A 14,342-nucleotide genomic window follows, 5' to 3' on the forward strand; every position below is an offset into this window, starting at 1 on the left:
CATAGCAAATCAGTTTCACCACATCTTTTATGAAAGTACAATTTCTCCTCCTTTGAAGTTTATTTTGCTAGTATCAATTACAGAGCTATTTTCTCTATTTCAATGATATGTTTATGATTCAGTACCACACAATTTTCTTTATGGTGCCTGAATATTTATTGCCATCCAAGTAATATTTGTTATATAAAACCATAATATTGAAACTATCATTTTTCTCCGTCTCAAGAAATAAACATCAGTTCATTCACTTTTCAATTACATGGACTTCATAATTTTAAAGTATGCTTTTCATTTTGGAACATTCTAAACCTATTTTGCAAAGCACTTTAAATATTAAATAGTCAAATCCACAAGCATAATGATTCTATCAATATTCTCATCTTCCTTCCTGTCCTCCCTCTCTTCCATTCTTCCTCCTTTCTTACTTTTTGCCCCTGAGGCTATTATTATTCTTTTGCTTTTATTTTTAAATGCTTTTCCTGCATTTTCTTATTGAATGATTTTTTTAATGTTGTACAGAATAGTAGATTTCTGCTGCCTGTTGTCCTCCAACTTCTCTTGCTGAGATTTTAGCTCATCTCCAGATGTTTTCTTGGCAAATATTTAACATGGGAAAACTAAGTGGGTCATCACAATGCAGTCCTTTCTTACTACAAAAGTGTGTTGGATGGTTCCCTCAAGGAAAGAATATCACTGCAATAAATCATATGCAATAGTTATCATCTACTAAGCTATTACTGCCTGTTAGCCACAACACTTCATCTACTTATTTATTTATCAAACTCATGGAGTTTTCTGTTACAGGTGAAAAGAAAAAGAGACACAAAAAAGCCAATTATCTTTCCATGGTTCATATATGTTAAGAAGTGCTGAGGGCTGGTTCTGATGCTAAGGAGACCCGAATTGTTTGCAATTCAAACAATTGTCACTCCACTACATGTCAATTCTGTGCTTAAAATCTGCCCAGGAAGCATGCATTATGCAGCTCCAAAAGACAGAAATGGATGCATTTGCACATGATGAAAAACTTGTCGAATTAGTACAGGGTTTCATTCAAAGAGAAGATCTTGGGTAACAAAATGATAAACAATTAACCATGAAACATTACTGACTTGGAAAATCTCAGATGGTAGCAAAAATAGGCTAGATTTGGGGGAAATATTGTGTTGAGAAAAAAGATGTTAATAAAGATCAGATCTGGATATGTCAGAGGTGAACTTTCAGAAAAGACAGACATGCATCATTTTTGAATAGGGATAGCTAAAATGATGAAACCTGTTCAGCTTCCCACATGAAAATACAAGTGTAAAATTAGGATATTTTAATAGTTAATTTTTAATACAGCAGTAGCTTTTACATCTTTTACAGGATCCACTACACAAAATCCATTTTACATCCTGGTTCAGTACACATACCAACAGCTCAGGCTGTATACCACTCACATAAACACACTTACACACACCTTTTAAAAAATAATAATTAATATTTTTAAAATGTGTAATGTATCCTGCTTTTTTCTAATTCTATTTATTATAGCTTTTTTAAATGCTCTCACATTCTATTGTAAAAAAATTAAAAAAGGAAGGAAGGAAGGAAGGAAGAAAAGAAAGAGAGAAAGAAAGAAAGAAAGATGAATCCTGGATGACTTTAAGCACCTGTATGCAAAAAACACTAGAAGAAAGTGAGAAAATAATGAAAAACAAAGAGAACAGGCAAAATATTAAGCAATATAGAACTCAACAGGGCTAAGAATGAATGGGAATTACGTGTTTTGATCTAAAATATGATGATCCGTTTGCGGTTTCATCTGGGCTATCATATGGAGAAAAAATCAATAAAAATAATAAAAAATAGACACATGATAATATTTTGTCCAAAATAAGCTGGCATGGTAACACTAAAGACAAGATGGCAGGTAAGGACTTTAGAACTATTTTTCTCAAAAATTCAAAACACACTGTCTTTCCTTTAGTGACAGACATTTACTAAACCAATAATTCTTAAAAGGGAGATGTGTGAAAAATCTGGGGATTAGTTAGCTGGATGAATCAGAGTAAGAATTTTCAGGTAAAATATTTCCCTAACAGATGCTATAGGCTCTTGAATTGATGTGCATGTCTCTGAGAATCTGTACCAGAGTAGAACCTACAGTTGAATGAGGCAAGAAAATGAGCACAGAAGAAAAGATTTGATAAATAAAAAATTTCAATTACTATTATTTTAAATTCTCAGATCTTCCAGTTAAGACAGTTACCAAATCATTACTAAATGAATAAGCCTGAATTTTTTCCTCATTTTTTAGTAAAAATAAAAATTATACTGTAAACACTCCCCCAATTTTTGTCCTATGAGAGTCTGACCTGCTCTGTAATGACTGTTAGGTCCTCAGTGAATATGTTTGCTCAAGCCAAAGAAATGTAGACTTTATATGGAATTCCACTTCTTTTCATCCCAGTTAGATTCTCCAGTTAGCAGCTAAATGGCCAACAATAGCACCAGGTAATGGTGCTGGCCTCCTGATAGTGTCTCAATCCTTCAGCTATTCGCAAATGGAAGGAATGGCTAGACTCCATAACATATTAGAAGAACTTTCTGTGATTGTTCTCAGTGTCTATAAAATATGTTGATATTTTCCCTGATTTATTCAAAAATTACCTTTTTGTGGATAAACCACATGTATTTAATCAGAACAGTTACAAAAATGCTTAGTATGATCAAACTTTGAAATTACTAAGACTATATAAAATATAAATACATATTCCATAGAATCAAACTTTTACCATATGGAAGGCAGGTGAAAATTTGGACTATAATCTTCCTCTATCATTTTATGTGTGTATTATACATATATACATATATACATTATATACATGTATACTTATATGAATTATATGCATATAAATACAAGTTTCCATACACTATTATATGTGTGTATGTATATATATATATATATATATATATATATATATATATATATATATATACACATACATACATACACACACACACAGACATGCACACACACATATATAATGGTACATGATTCAAAAAACTATAAATGAATACCTAAGAAAGTTATAGCTGCCTACTTTCTCAATTACCAAAGACTCTGTTAAAGCAAATTCAAGAAAATAAAACATTGCACTCACTTGTATTTTTGCAGAAACTGGTTCTGAAAGGCAGAGCTGGCTATCATTACATGGATTGGGACTACTAAGTGTCTTTTCATGTCAATCTTAACTTTTCCAGGTTCAGAAAAGTCATTGAACCTATAGATTTCTGACAATTTGATCCAGACAATGTATCTGTGGATTTTAGAGAAAGCTTGAAAATCTCTAAGCAGAAAATAATTTCAGGGAGAAATGAGCCTGCTTGTTACTTCAACTGGCCATAATATTTATACTGCATGAAGTTAGAGTTATCATCCCAGAGTAAAGAATAAATGGCTATAAAGTGTTCTTGAACACCTTCAACAGATTATATATTTATTTGACATTCCAATTTTAAGGATCATTTAGTTTTATTATAAATATGATTATAAATGGAGTACATTAAGGAAAGAGGAAAACAAAGTTTATAAACACATTGAACTTTAACACTTGTAGTAATTTCCTTTTACTTGCAAAGTATTTACAAGTAACCTCTCCCAGACCAGCTCTTTTCTTTGGAAAATTCTCTATGCTCAAAGTAAATAAAACCATTTTATATTTTCAAATATTGTCTTTATGGACATGGTTTGTTTCAATAGATTGCTGTTTAGCTTTCCTAGAAAGGGAGGGAGGAGAGAACCCTGGTAGCTTTTGAGTCTGTGATGTTTTTGCATAATGCTTCTCTATTAAAAAAATAGAGTGGCTTCTATTTGCCTATCAAATTAATTATATGTCCCCATGGTAATCAAAAGTCCTACATCACAATAGTAACTGCAAGCCATAGAAGCAGCAAAACAAGTGATTTGCACTCATTATTACACATCATCTTTCCAGCAACATTCTGAAGCAACTATTATTATTATTGTACTAAGAGCAAGTACTATTCCCATTTTACAGGCATCTGAGGTTCTGCTGGGTTAAGAAACTTGATAAGTCAAAGAGCTAGTGAGTAACAGCCAGTTTAAAATCCAGACACACTATCCAATTTTGTTCCACCAGAGTGAGCTTCTACTATTTTTGCTTTTTAAATCTCATTGGAAAAACTTTAATAATTCCCACAGGACACCTATATTCCTTTTCTTCAAAAATGGTTGCACAGTCTCACTGCATTTTTGTTGTTGTTCTTGTTTATTTTGTCTGGGTTTTATTTTTTCTGTTTTTCACTATTATAATTATTGTAATTTTCTTTTTAATAATAATGTATTTGTGGAACACTCTGGTTTACATCATGAATACTAGGGTTTTTTTTTTTTCATTTGTTCTTTTTAGCTATACATGACAGTAGAGTGTATTTTTGTCATACATAGGTGGAATATAACTTATTCTATCCCATTCTTGTGATTGTACATGATTTGAGTTGTAAGTAGCATTGTATTGCAATAAGAAAGGTATGTTTATAAATCAAGAAATGAAGTTGCAGGTTATTAGCCATATACTATCACCATGTGCTTAAGTCATTGGACTTTATACTTTTCCCTTCTTATGTTGATAGTCATACTTCTGCTTCCACTTTCAGAAGGCCAAAGTAGATTCCAAGCATTGTATCTTCAAAAACCATTATGTAAAAATGGGAAAGAAATGAGAGCAAGCAATTTATTGCTTGTTCTCATGGAATACCCCTTCTGAATATCCTAAGCTATTCTGCTTTTCAGTATGCATTAGTTCAACTGTTTACTTAACATCTATCTCTCAATTCTATGTTGCATCATGAATAGTTCTAAAAACTAGAGATTCAGTACTGAGCAAAATAGAAAACATTGCTCTTTTTATGTTGTTTACATTACAGTTAGGAAAGAGACACTGAATGACAAAAGCACAGTAGTTATGTTTCAGGGTGTATTAAGTGTTAAGATGGAAAAGCACACCAATGAGAAAAAAAAAAAAACGGGAGGTTCGTATTCAGATAAGGTTGTCAAAGCAGTTCTTTTTGGGAAAAAAATATATTTGAATTTAGATATTAACAAAGTAAGGGAGTGAAATGTGCAGATTGCTTTTGTTAAAAAGAAGATCAAGTACAAATGCCTAGGGACCCAGCAAGTATGCATTGAGAAGGAGGAAAGTCTGCTAGGGAGAAAACGTTTAATGGTATTAGTGCGACAGCAGAGAATTAGACTATGTACAAGTCTTAACCTACAGTAAAATAATTCATATTTTTATCTGAGTAAAATAAGTAATCAACACTGGGTTTTGGAAATGAGCTTGATATGATATTGGAAATGAAATATTTAAAGCCTCACTCATATTGTGCTTCTGAGTATAGACTGTGGGTAGGGAAGGGGAGCTCAGATGGAGGTGAGTAGAAGCAGATAAATCACTTAGGAGCTGATACAGAATGGTCAAGAGAGACACATGGTAATAGGATGTAAGTGGGAATACAACATCAGATTCTGCACATATTGTAAATTTTATATAAGCAGATGGTATTAGTAAATTTAATATGAGATGTGAGGGGAAAAGTTGTTTTAGAAACAATTTAATGTTTTGATCAGGAGAAATTAACAGAAAGGAATTGAAATCTGACTCAAAGCATATGACTTATTAATAAAAGAGGCTGAGAAAGAATCTGATACTGAAAATTGATAATAGAAGAAAATATCTGCTAGACAAAATATAAGATCATAATAATGTAAAGAGGAAGCTATCAGAGAAAAAAGAAGGCACTCAGACATTAATGGATGCCACTGGTTAAAGGAAAAATGAAATTAAAGGTTGGAAATAATGATATGGAAATGTTTTAGAGCTAACAGATGAAGGAAAGAACAGAAACTCACCAATGACCAGTCCAATAAAAAGGATTTCTTGCCGCAGTCTGTCTGGGCACAAAATAACCAAGCCGCCACAAAGCCTTGTAGGTCCAAACAGCAACTCTTTTTTCCCAAACTCTCACCGGCACTCTACACACACTTCCCGGGAACACACTCCCTCCACCGGGTTCCCTGCCAATTCTTTCAGAACCCCCCCCAACTCAAGGGGAACTCCAAAGTAGCAGGAGCCTGAGGCAGCAGGATCCGCCCTCCCAGCAGGATCCACCCTAATCCCGGAGCTGCCCTATTCCTGGAGGAGGGTCACCTTTCAACCATTCCTTCTAGCAAAATGCCAGGTGTCATTCCGAATAAACTGTGGCTCTCAACATCTCCCCCCTTCTGTTTAATTAAACAACAAGCATGTGGCTTAGGGACCGTGCCTGTCTTAGGTTGTCCAATACTACATATGGTCCTTAACCGTCATCAGATGAGCTGACCTCAAGGCATCAGCCTCCTGTCTTAGGTTGGTACCATTGTCATTGGATCTTACCCGTCACTGACTACTGGTCCAGCATACAGCCATACTTGTGGATAGGCCTTTGCACCAGTGGGGGGTGAGGTTCTTTGCCTCACCTCTGTTGGCCCCAAAATTTGGCCTTGGTGCCAGTGGGGGTGGGTGAGGTTCTTTGCCTCACCTCTCTTGGCCCCCAAATTTTAGACCATCACAAGCAGAAGGGAAGAGGATACAAAATGCCCTGACACCAAGCCAAATGATGGCTCTGTTTGGAAAAATTCTACCACTGATGACACCATCAGCAAAGATATCCCAGAACTACCACAATTCGCTGCACCAACAGATAGTTCACAATGCATGCAAGTGATAGATAGTACAGGCAAGTTCTGCAAGCAGTTCAAAGCAGAGGAATCCATTAATATGTCCATTTTCTCCCAAAGTAAATCGACTTCTTGATTGAGCATCACTTGTTGAGTTATTATTCATTGATGCATCAGTTTACACAGTTTACTGTGATAGCTATCGAAGAAGCTGTAGCTTAGTTTTATCTTTGTCTTCACCAGCACTGGGATGAAGATAGGAATTCTGGCAATGATGGCTAAAAAAAAAATTATGTAACATTCCAGCAGGCACAAAGAAAACAATTTTCTAAACAATTTACATTATCCTGAAGAGAATTATTAAATATAATGAAAAGGAAAGGTAAAAGTAAACAAACAGATCTGTTAACCTCCTTTTTTGTTCACATATTAAAATAATCCTCAACAACTGTTTACCCAATTTAAATTAAACCATTTAAAGCACGTGAATAAATAAATAAAAAATATTCGGATCCATTTTTTCATGAGCGCTCCTCATATATATGGACATACGCACATACATACAACACAAAACAGAAGTGTGCACACATAACATACAACACATAAGACAATAGTAAAGGCCTTGTAGCTTTACACAGGTGAAATCTCCATTGCAATGTTTAAAAACTCCACAGTCAAAAAATAGAACTGATCAGCAAAACATTAACCTAGGTCTGTATGAGCTCAAAAAATAAAATAGAACTTCATGATGTGGGAAAAGGCAATAATAAAATAGATACTGAAAAAAAAAGCATCCTGGTTACCACCTGGGTTTGACTCTTCTTATGATATCCCATCCTTCTTCCTGTAACTTGCATATGAGTCTGAAGGTATTCCCACAAGTAAGCCTCAAGGTTTCTTACATTTGAAATAGGCCTTAATGTTGTTCATTATTCATTAGCCTCCAGGTGTGGGAGAATCACTGTTGCAGATGTAAGAATAGCCAAACTGGAGTTCTGAATATCAGCTGTTATGGATTTGAGCCAAATCATCTTCTTTTTGGCCTGTAGAAATTGCTTTAGTTAATCTCTCTGGAATCCAAATCTGCTGCTGTTCTCCCTGTGGAAACACACAAACAGACCCCTGACTCCAATCACTGGGTCAGGACCTTTCCATTGTCCTGTTAGAATGTCCTTCCAAAGTACCTTGGGCTTATGTACATTTTTTGGACACATATGCCTTTCCACAGAACTAAGCCCTGATGAATCCAAATTTAAAAAGTTTAGAGTAAAGAGGGTTATTTTAAGTTTATCTTTGGGGGATATATACACCTTTCCAATTCCCTCTTTTTGCTTTAATAAGTACATTTTAATAGTTTGATGAGCTCTTTCAACTATGCTTTGTCCCTATGGATTGTATGGGATTCCTGTTAAGTAAAACATTAACTGATTTTTTTCTACAGGGATGATGTTCCAAAATATCCTAGATGCATCCTTTGGAAATTTAAAGATCCTTATAAATTCAAGTCTTCCAAAAGCATTTTGCCTTAGTTTTTAGAATTACTTTAGTCCTTTAAACTTCTCTCTTCTACCTTTTTCTATCTTGAATGTCTATATCTAATAGTTATCTTAGCTTTTTGTATTTTTATCTGAAATACCTTTATTTGACATTTTTAACCATTTTTTATCGTTTCTATCTTCTAGTTTTCTTCTTAAGTTTGTACATTCACCCTTAGTTGCTTTTTTTTCCTCCTATTTTTTTTTTTGCTTCCTATTTTGTGGGTTTAAAATTCTTGTCTTCCTACATCTTTTCTATCTTCCTACATCTTCTCTTTTTTTTTAACCTTTCTGTACTTTTGTCTTTAAAGGTTTCCACTTTAAATTTTTAATCTTCTTTATCCAAATTACTTTTATCCTATTATCTTCCCATTTTCATGTTTTTTTTTTAAGTAATGCTTTTAAGATTAACTAGGCTTCGAATGATGCAATCTTTCCTCCGCCATGAAGGCATCTTAACCACCTTTAATTTAACCTTTTAAAGCCTTTTGTAATTTACTTAGACATTTTACAACTTTTTACTTTACCACACAAAGATTATCTCATCTAGAAACATTTCTTTTTCCTTTAACCTTTTATATTAAAATATATTTTCACATCTTGAATCTTTTTATATCTCTTTTTAGCCATTAACCCTTTTTATAAATTCACATTCTGAAACAACCCTTATAAAATTTCTGAATTTAGACAAATTACTCCACTTTAATAAGATAAAATACTTTCAAGTTTTTTATGGTACTATAATACTATAATTGAAACCCAACTGAAACTTCTTATACTCTTTGTATATAAATTACACCTGATAGAATCTTAACTCTTAGTAACCTGTTTCAGCAAAGACACAGACACAAAGCAATATTAATTTTTTTTCCATTTACCAATTTATGAAAACACACACAATGTTTAAATATATTACCTTATGGAACTTAATAAGTAAAGAGTACTTGATTTTATATTTAGTGATTGATGTTTCAGCACTTTAGCTTTGTAAATTAATCAGATGTCTGAAAAATAAAGATCTTAGACAAGTATACTAAACAGAATTAGCCATCTCTTTCTTGTTAAAGAAAAATCTTTCTACAGGATACTATGATGGTCCCATTGTGATATATTCAACAACTCCTCTTTAAAAAGCCATGGGCTACATTTTTGTATTGTATCAACATATGCCCTAACTGTTCTTGGTCTTACTGGGGTGCTTCCTTCCTCTAACAATTTCTCTTCCTCAGGGGCGAACAACTTCAAACCTTGAGCCAACCATTTTCCCAAGTTTGCTTGAAAAAGTTCTAGGGACAGGCAACTTGAAATAAAAACAAAATAAATCATAACAAGAACACATTGTTTTTTGAAATGGTCCCCCATTCTTTCGCGCTCCTTCAGAGGGGAGCAATTTCACTTACCTCCAAGCTTCAGGCCTTCCCTGTACGGGCCACCAAATGCCGCAGTCTGGCTGGGCACAAAATAACTGAGCCGCCACACCGCCTTGTAGGTTCAAACAGCAACCTTTATTCCCGAACTCTCACCTGCACTCTACACACACTTCCCGGGAACACACTCCCTTCAGCAGTTCCGTGCCAATTTTCTCAGAACCCCGTGAGAACTCAACTCAACAGGAACTCCAAAGTAGTGGGCGCCCAAGGCAACAGGATCCGCCCTAATAGTGGGCACCTGAGGCAGCAGGATCCGCCCTAATAGTGGGCACCTGAGGCAGCAGGATCCGCCCTCCCAGAAGTATCCACCCTAATCCCAGAGCCGCCCTATTCCTGGAGGAGGGTCACCTTTCAACCCTTCTCTCTAGCAAAATGCCAGGTGATATTCCAACTAAACTGTGGCTCTCAACAATTTCCAGTTAATAAATTCAACTAAAAAGAGTTTTAGAAGTATCATCTAGTCATTCTGAATTGTCTATATTTTCAGAATTAACAACTAAAATAGGAAACTTATAAAGATGAACTTAAAGGAGTTGTATAAATCCAAGTAATAGGATACCTCCAAACAGATAACAGCAGGAAAACTGCATAGAAAAAACTAAATGTTTCACATAATACAAAAAAAAAAAAAAAAAAAAAAAATTCTTCAGGACCAGGAAGACTTCAGGTGGAAATATTTTAGATATTTATTGTTAAAAATCAATAAACAATCAACCTAACGAAAAACATTTTTAAACATTTCCTGGAGAGAAAACAAGTTATCTAAAAAAATAAAATAAAAAAGAAATAAAGAAAACAAAAAACATCATATAAAATTTCTTATCCATGAAAAATTTATTCAGATTTATTAAAAATAAATTTCTTTCAGTCAAAAAATCTACAAAAAAAATCAATAAATCCAGGACCCTTGCCCACATCCCATGGTGTAATGGGCGGTAGAATTTGGGTTTCCACTGTGGGAGTGAGCTGGCTATGACATAAAACTAAGAAAAGAAAGCATTGAAAAAAACACACACACACACACACACACACTACACAGAAAGTAATTTTAGAAAACTAGGGCGGCATGGCTCTTCGACCTTAGGGGTTGAGCTTCTGTACTGGGACAAGAGAGTGCAAGAGCCCACATTTGATTTATTTATATAGGGGAAACATCAAAAGTTTTCCACAGAATGTTCTTAGGCCAAATGTGGTAGGAGGTGGGCTGGCCATAACCAATGAGTTATGCCCAATTCCAGAGCTGACCCACTGGTAGAGTGAGGGCAGAGACCTCCCGCCTTGGACTGTCTGCACACGGGGATGCTGGGATCATTCTCAAGTGGAGACCTAAGTTCTCTATGACTCAGTAATGAGTAAAAGACCACCGCTTAAGTAGCTTCATGGGTAGTGTACCACCCAGGACCAAAATAAGAATATTTTGGTTTTGCCCTCAAGGCATTCAACAGTAAAATTTTACTTTAATTAAACATGGCAAGATTCATTTAAATAAAAATCTAAATTACAGTATGTCAATCATGTAAAATTTCAGAGAATAATATTCTAGGCAGAGGAGATTTAACTAGTTAGGTAAAGATGAGTATAGAATGGTCAGTGTTCTTAAAATTAGTGTAGACACATAGGAAAAATTTCAGAATGATGAGTGTTCATAATGAGGAAAGAATGAGAAAAAAAATATCAGTGAACTGGATACTGAGGAGCAGAGAGACCTCAAATAAAATTAACTCGCCTTGAATTAGATGGTTGCCAACTTCAATGATAAGAAAGCAACAAAGTTTCTGCCCAATAGTTAATTCATTCCAATTTGTTCTCACGTTTGAATAAAATAAGGATAATATTTGATAAAAAAACTTTGTGCAGAAATTATTTCAAATTACATCAATTAAATGTTTTGTCCACTTTTTTATCAAAATAAAATTTTAAGTTATACATGCTTAAGATGGCACAGTGATTAGAAATATATTTAATTCTGTTTAAAGAGAAGATACTAACTGGAAATTTTATAATCATCACTTCTGTCTGGCAAAAATAATAGAATATGACTTTTAAACTGTGTTTACGGAAAAAAGAAAACATTTTTTAACACTGTAATTTCATAAATAGTTACTATAGAGAACCTACTGGATTGCAATACATTTTCTTCTGTATTTTTAAAGTTTTAGAGTGCAATGCCTACTTAAAAAAAAGTGTTGAACTTAATTCTTTCTTCCAACTTAAGTCCATCAGTTGCTCACTATCACCTGTGTTGAAGGTTTAGTTCCCCAATACAGTGAAGTTCAGAGGTGAAGATTTGGGGAAGTGATTGGATTATGAGGGCTCTGACTTCATCAATGGATTAATTCATCAAAGGATTAATAGGTTATGACATTATTAGGAGATGGTGAAAACTATAGGAGGTGGGGCCTTTTGCGGGGAAGTAGACCCTTGGATATATGCCTTTGGGGGCTTTATCTTGTCCCTAGTCCTTCCTCCCTTTCTCTCTCTGCTTCCTGGCTGCCATGAGGGGAACGGCTTTCCTCCACCGTGCCCTTCTGCCATGATGAGTTTTTGTCTTCCTGTAGATTTAAAAGCAATGGACCCAGCTGAGGATAAACTGTAGTCTCTGAAACCGTAACCCATATTAATTCTTTCTCCCTTTAAGTTATTATTGTTGGGTATATTTTCCCAGCAATGAAAAACTAACACAATAATATTAACACTTAAAAGATTGTTTTAAACATATGAATTAATAATGTCAATGCTTATATGTGAATAGGTTTATATGAGAAACCAAAAGCTGAAAAATTACACACAAATGATATCAATATTTTATTTGCCATATGGATACAACCACAATCATATGAACTATAATACAAAGCAATTAATATGGATGGTTTTATTTAACAAGAATATGTATTAGGTTGAGCCACTTAGGCAACTGATGCAGGTGAAGTTCTGTGCTTGTACTGAGTTTATGTACATACATATAAACACACAGTTTTAAAATGTTGTAAATGTAGCTTTTGAAAGATGAATTTACTATGGTTTGGATATGGTTTACCCTCAAAGTTTTATGTGTTGGAAACCTGGCCTTAGGGGTGTGGTATTCAGAGGGAATAGAAACTTGAAGAGGTGGGGTCTAATGCGCCAACTGGGAATATTCCTTTAAACAGTATCAAGAAAGTTCTTGTTAGCTCTTAGAGAAGGTTGTTATAAGAGCCTCAGGCTGGCCTGATCCAGCTGTCTGGCTTCCACTATCAAGACGTAATCGTTTGCTCCCACACAGATTCCCACAATACCATCCATCATGATGTGATACACTCAAAATAGCCTTCATCAGAACTGAGCTAATGCAGGGACAATGCTCTTGAACATCCAAAATTATGAGCTAAATAAACCTCTTTTCTGCTTAAGTAGATTACTTTGTTGTTGTTTTTTTTTTTAATAATATTGAAAAGTTGACTAATCTAAGTGTCTAACTTTGGAGCTTTCTAAAGATTGACAGAAATGGAGGAAAGAGTCATCTATTAATTAATATAGATTAAAAAAGGAGGAGCTTTTTTTTAATGGTGCTGGGATTTGAACTCAGGGCCTTACACATGCTAGGCAAGAGCTTTACCACTGGACTCTATCCCCAGTCCTAATATAGGTTAAATAAATAGTGTACACATATTCCATACCTAATTCAATATACTGGTGCTAGAAATACAATTTTAAACAAGAAAGATTTCCTACTCTTAAAGCTCTGTAACATTGGAAAGTTCATCTATCTTAAATCTTCAGCATAAAAAAGAGTTTCTCTGGTACATAGTAGGCCTTCAATAATTTTTTATTGAGTGAATAAATTTGATCAATTGGAAAAATTAATACACACATATGTATATGTGCATACTATTATATGTATGTTTATGTATGGAAAATTTAGACACACACACTCTGTCTCTCTCTCTCTCTCTTTTGTATGTATATGTGTGTAGAGAGAGAGACAAAGAAAGAGTTTTAGGAACTGGCTTATACAGTCATGGAAGTGGTCAAAACCATAATCTGTAGATAAGCTCCAGGCTGGAAATTAGGCAAGAGTTGATAATAAAGTCTTGAGACCAAATTCCAAAGGAAGGCAAGGCATGGTGGAAATTCAGACAGGGCTTTTATGTCATAGTCTCAGAAGAATTCTTTTAGAGACCTCATTCCATGCTCTTAAGGCATTAACTGATTGAAGCCCACCCACATTATGAGGGCAATCTTATTTTCCCAAAGTCGACTAATTTACATATGAATCACATCTTTAAAATTACCTGCACAGCAATATCTACATTGGTAGTTGATTACATCATTGGACACCATTATTTAGCCAAATTGACACATACAATTAATCATCACAATACATAATTATCTCAGGAAATGCCATTTTTAAAATTTAAATCATACATAATGCTTGCAATGAGTTTTAAACCTTACAAATAAATATCATTTAATTAATCCTCATCCATCTATAAGAGATAGAGCTATTTACTATTCCTCACACTCTAAAAATGGGAAGGTTAACTCATCTAAGATAAAACAGGCAATAAAACTCAAAGCTGGGATTAAAATGCAGCCTGGTTTTAACCAGCATACTAGATTGACTCTGGATTAATCAAGCCAGAACCCACCTTATATGAACAGCAGGAATAA

Source organism: Marmota flaviventris, chromosome 8 (assembly GCF_047511675.1).
Source record: "Marmota flaviventris isolate mMarFla1 chromosome 8, mMarFla1.hap1, whole genome shotgun sequence".
NCBI classification, from domain to species: Eukaryota; Metazoa; Chordata; class Mammalia; order Rodentia; family Sciuridae; genus Marmota; species Marmota flaviventris.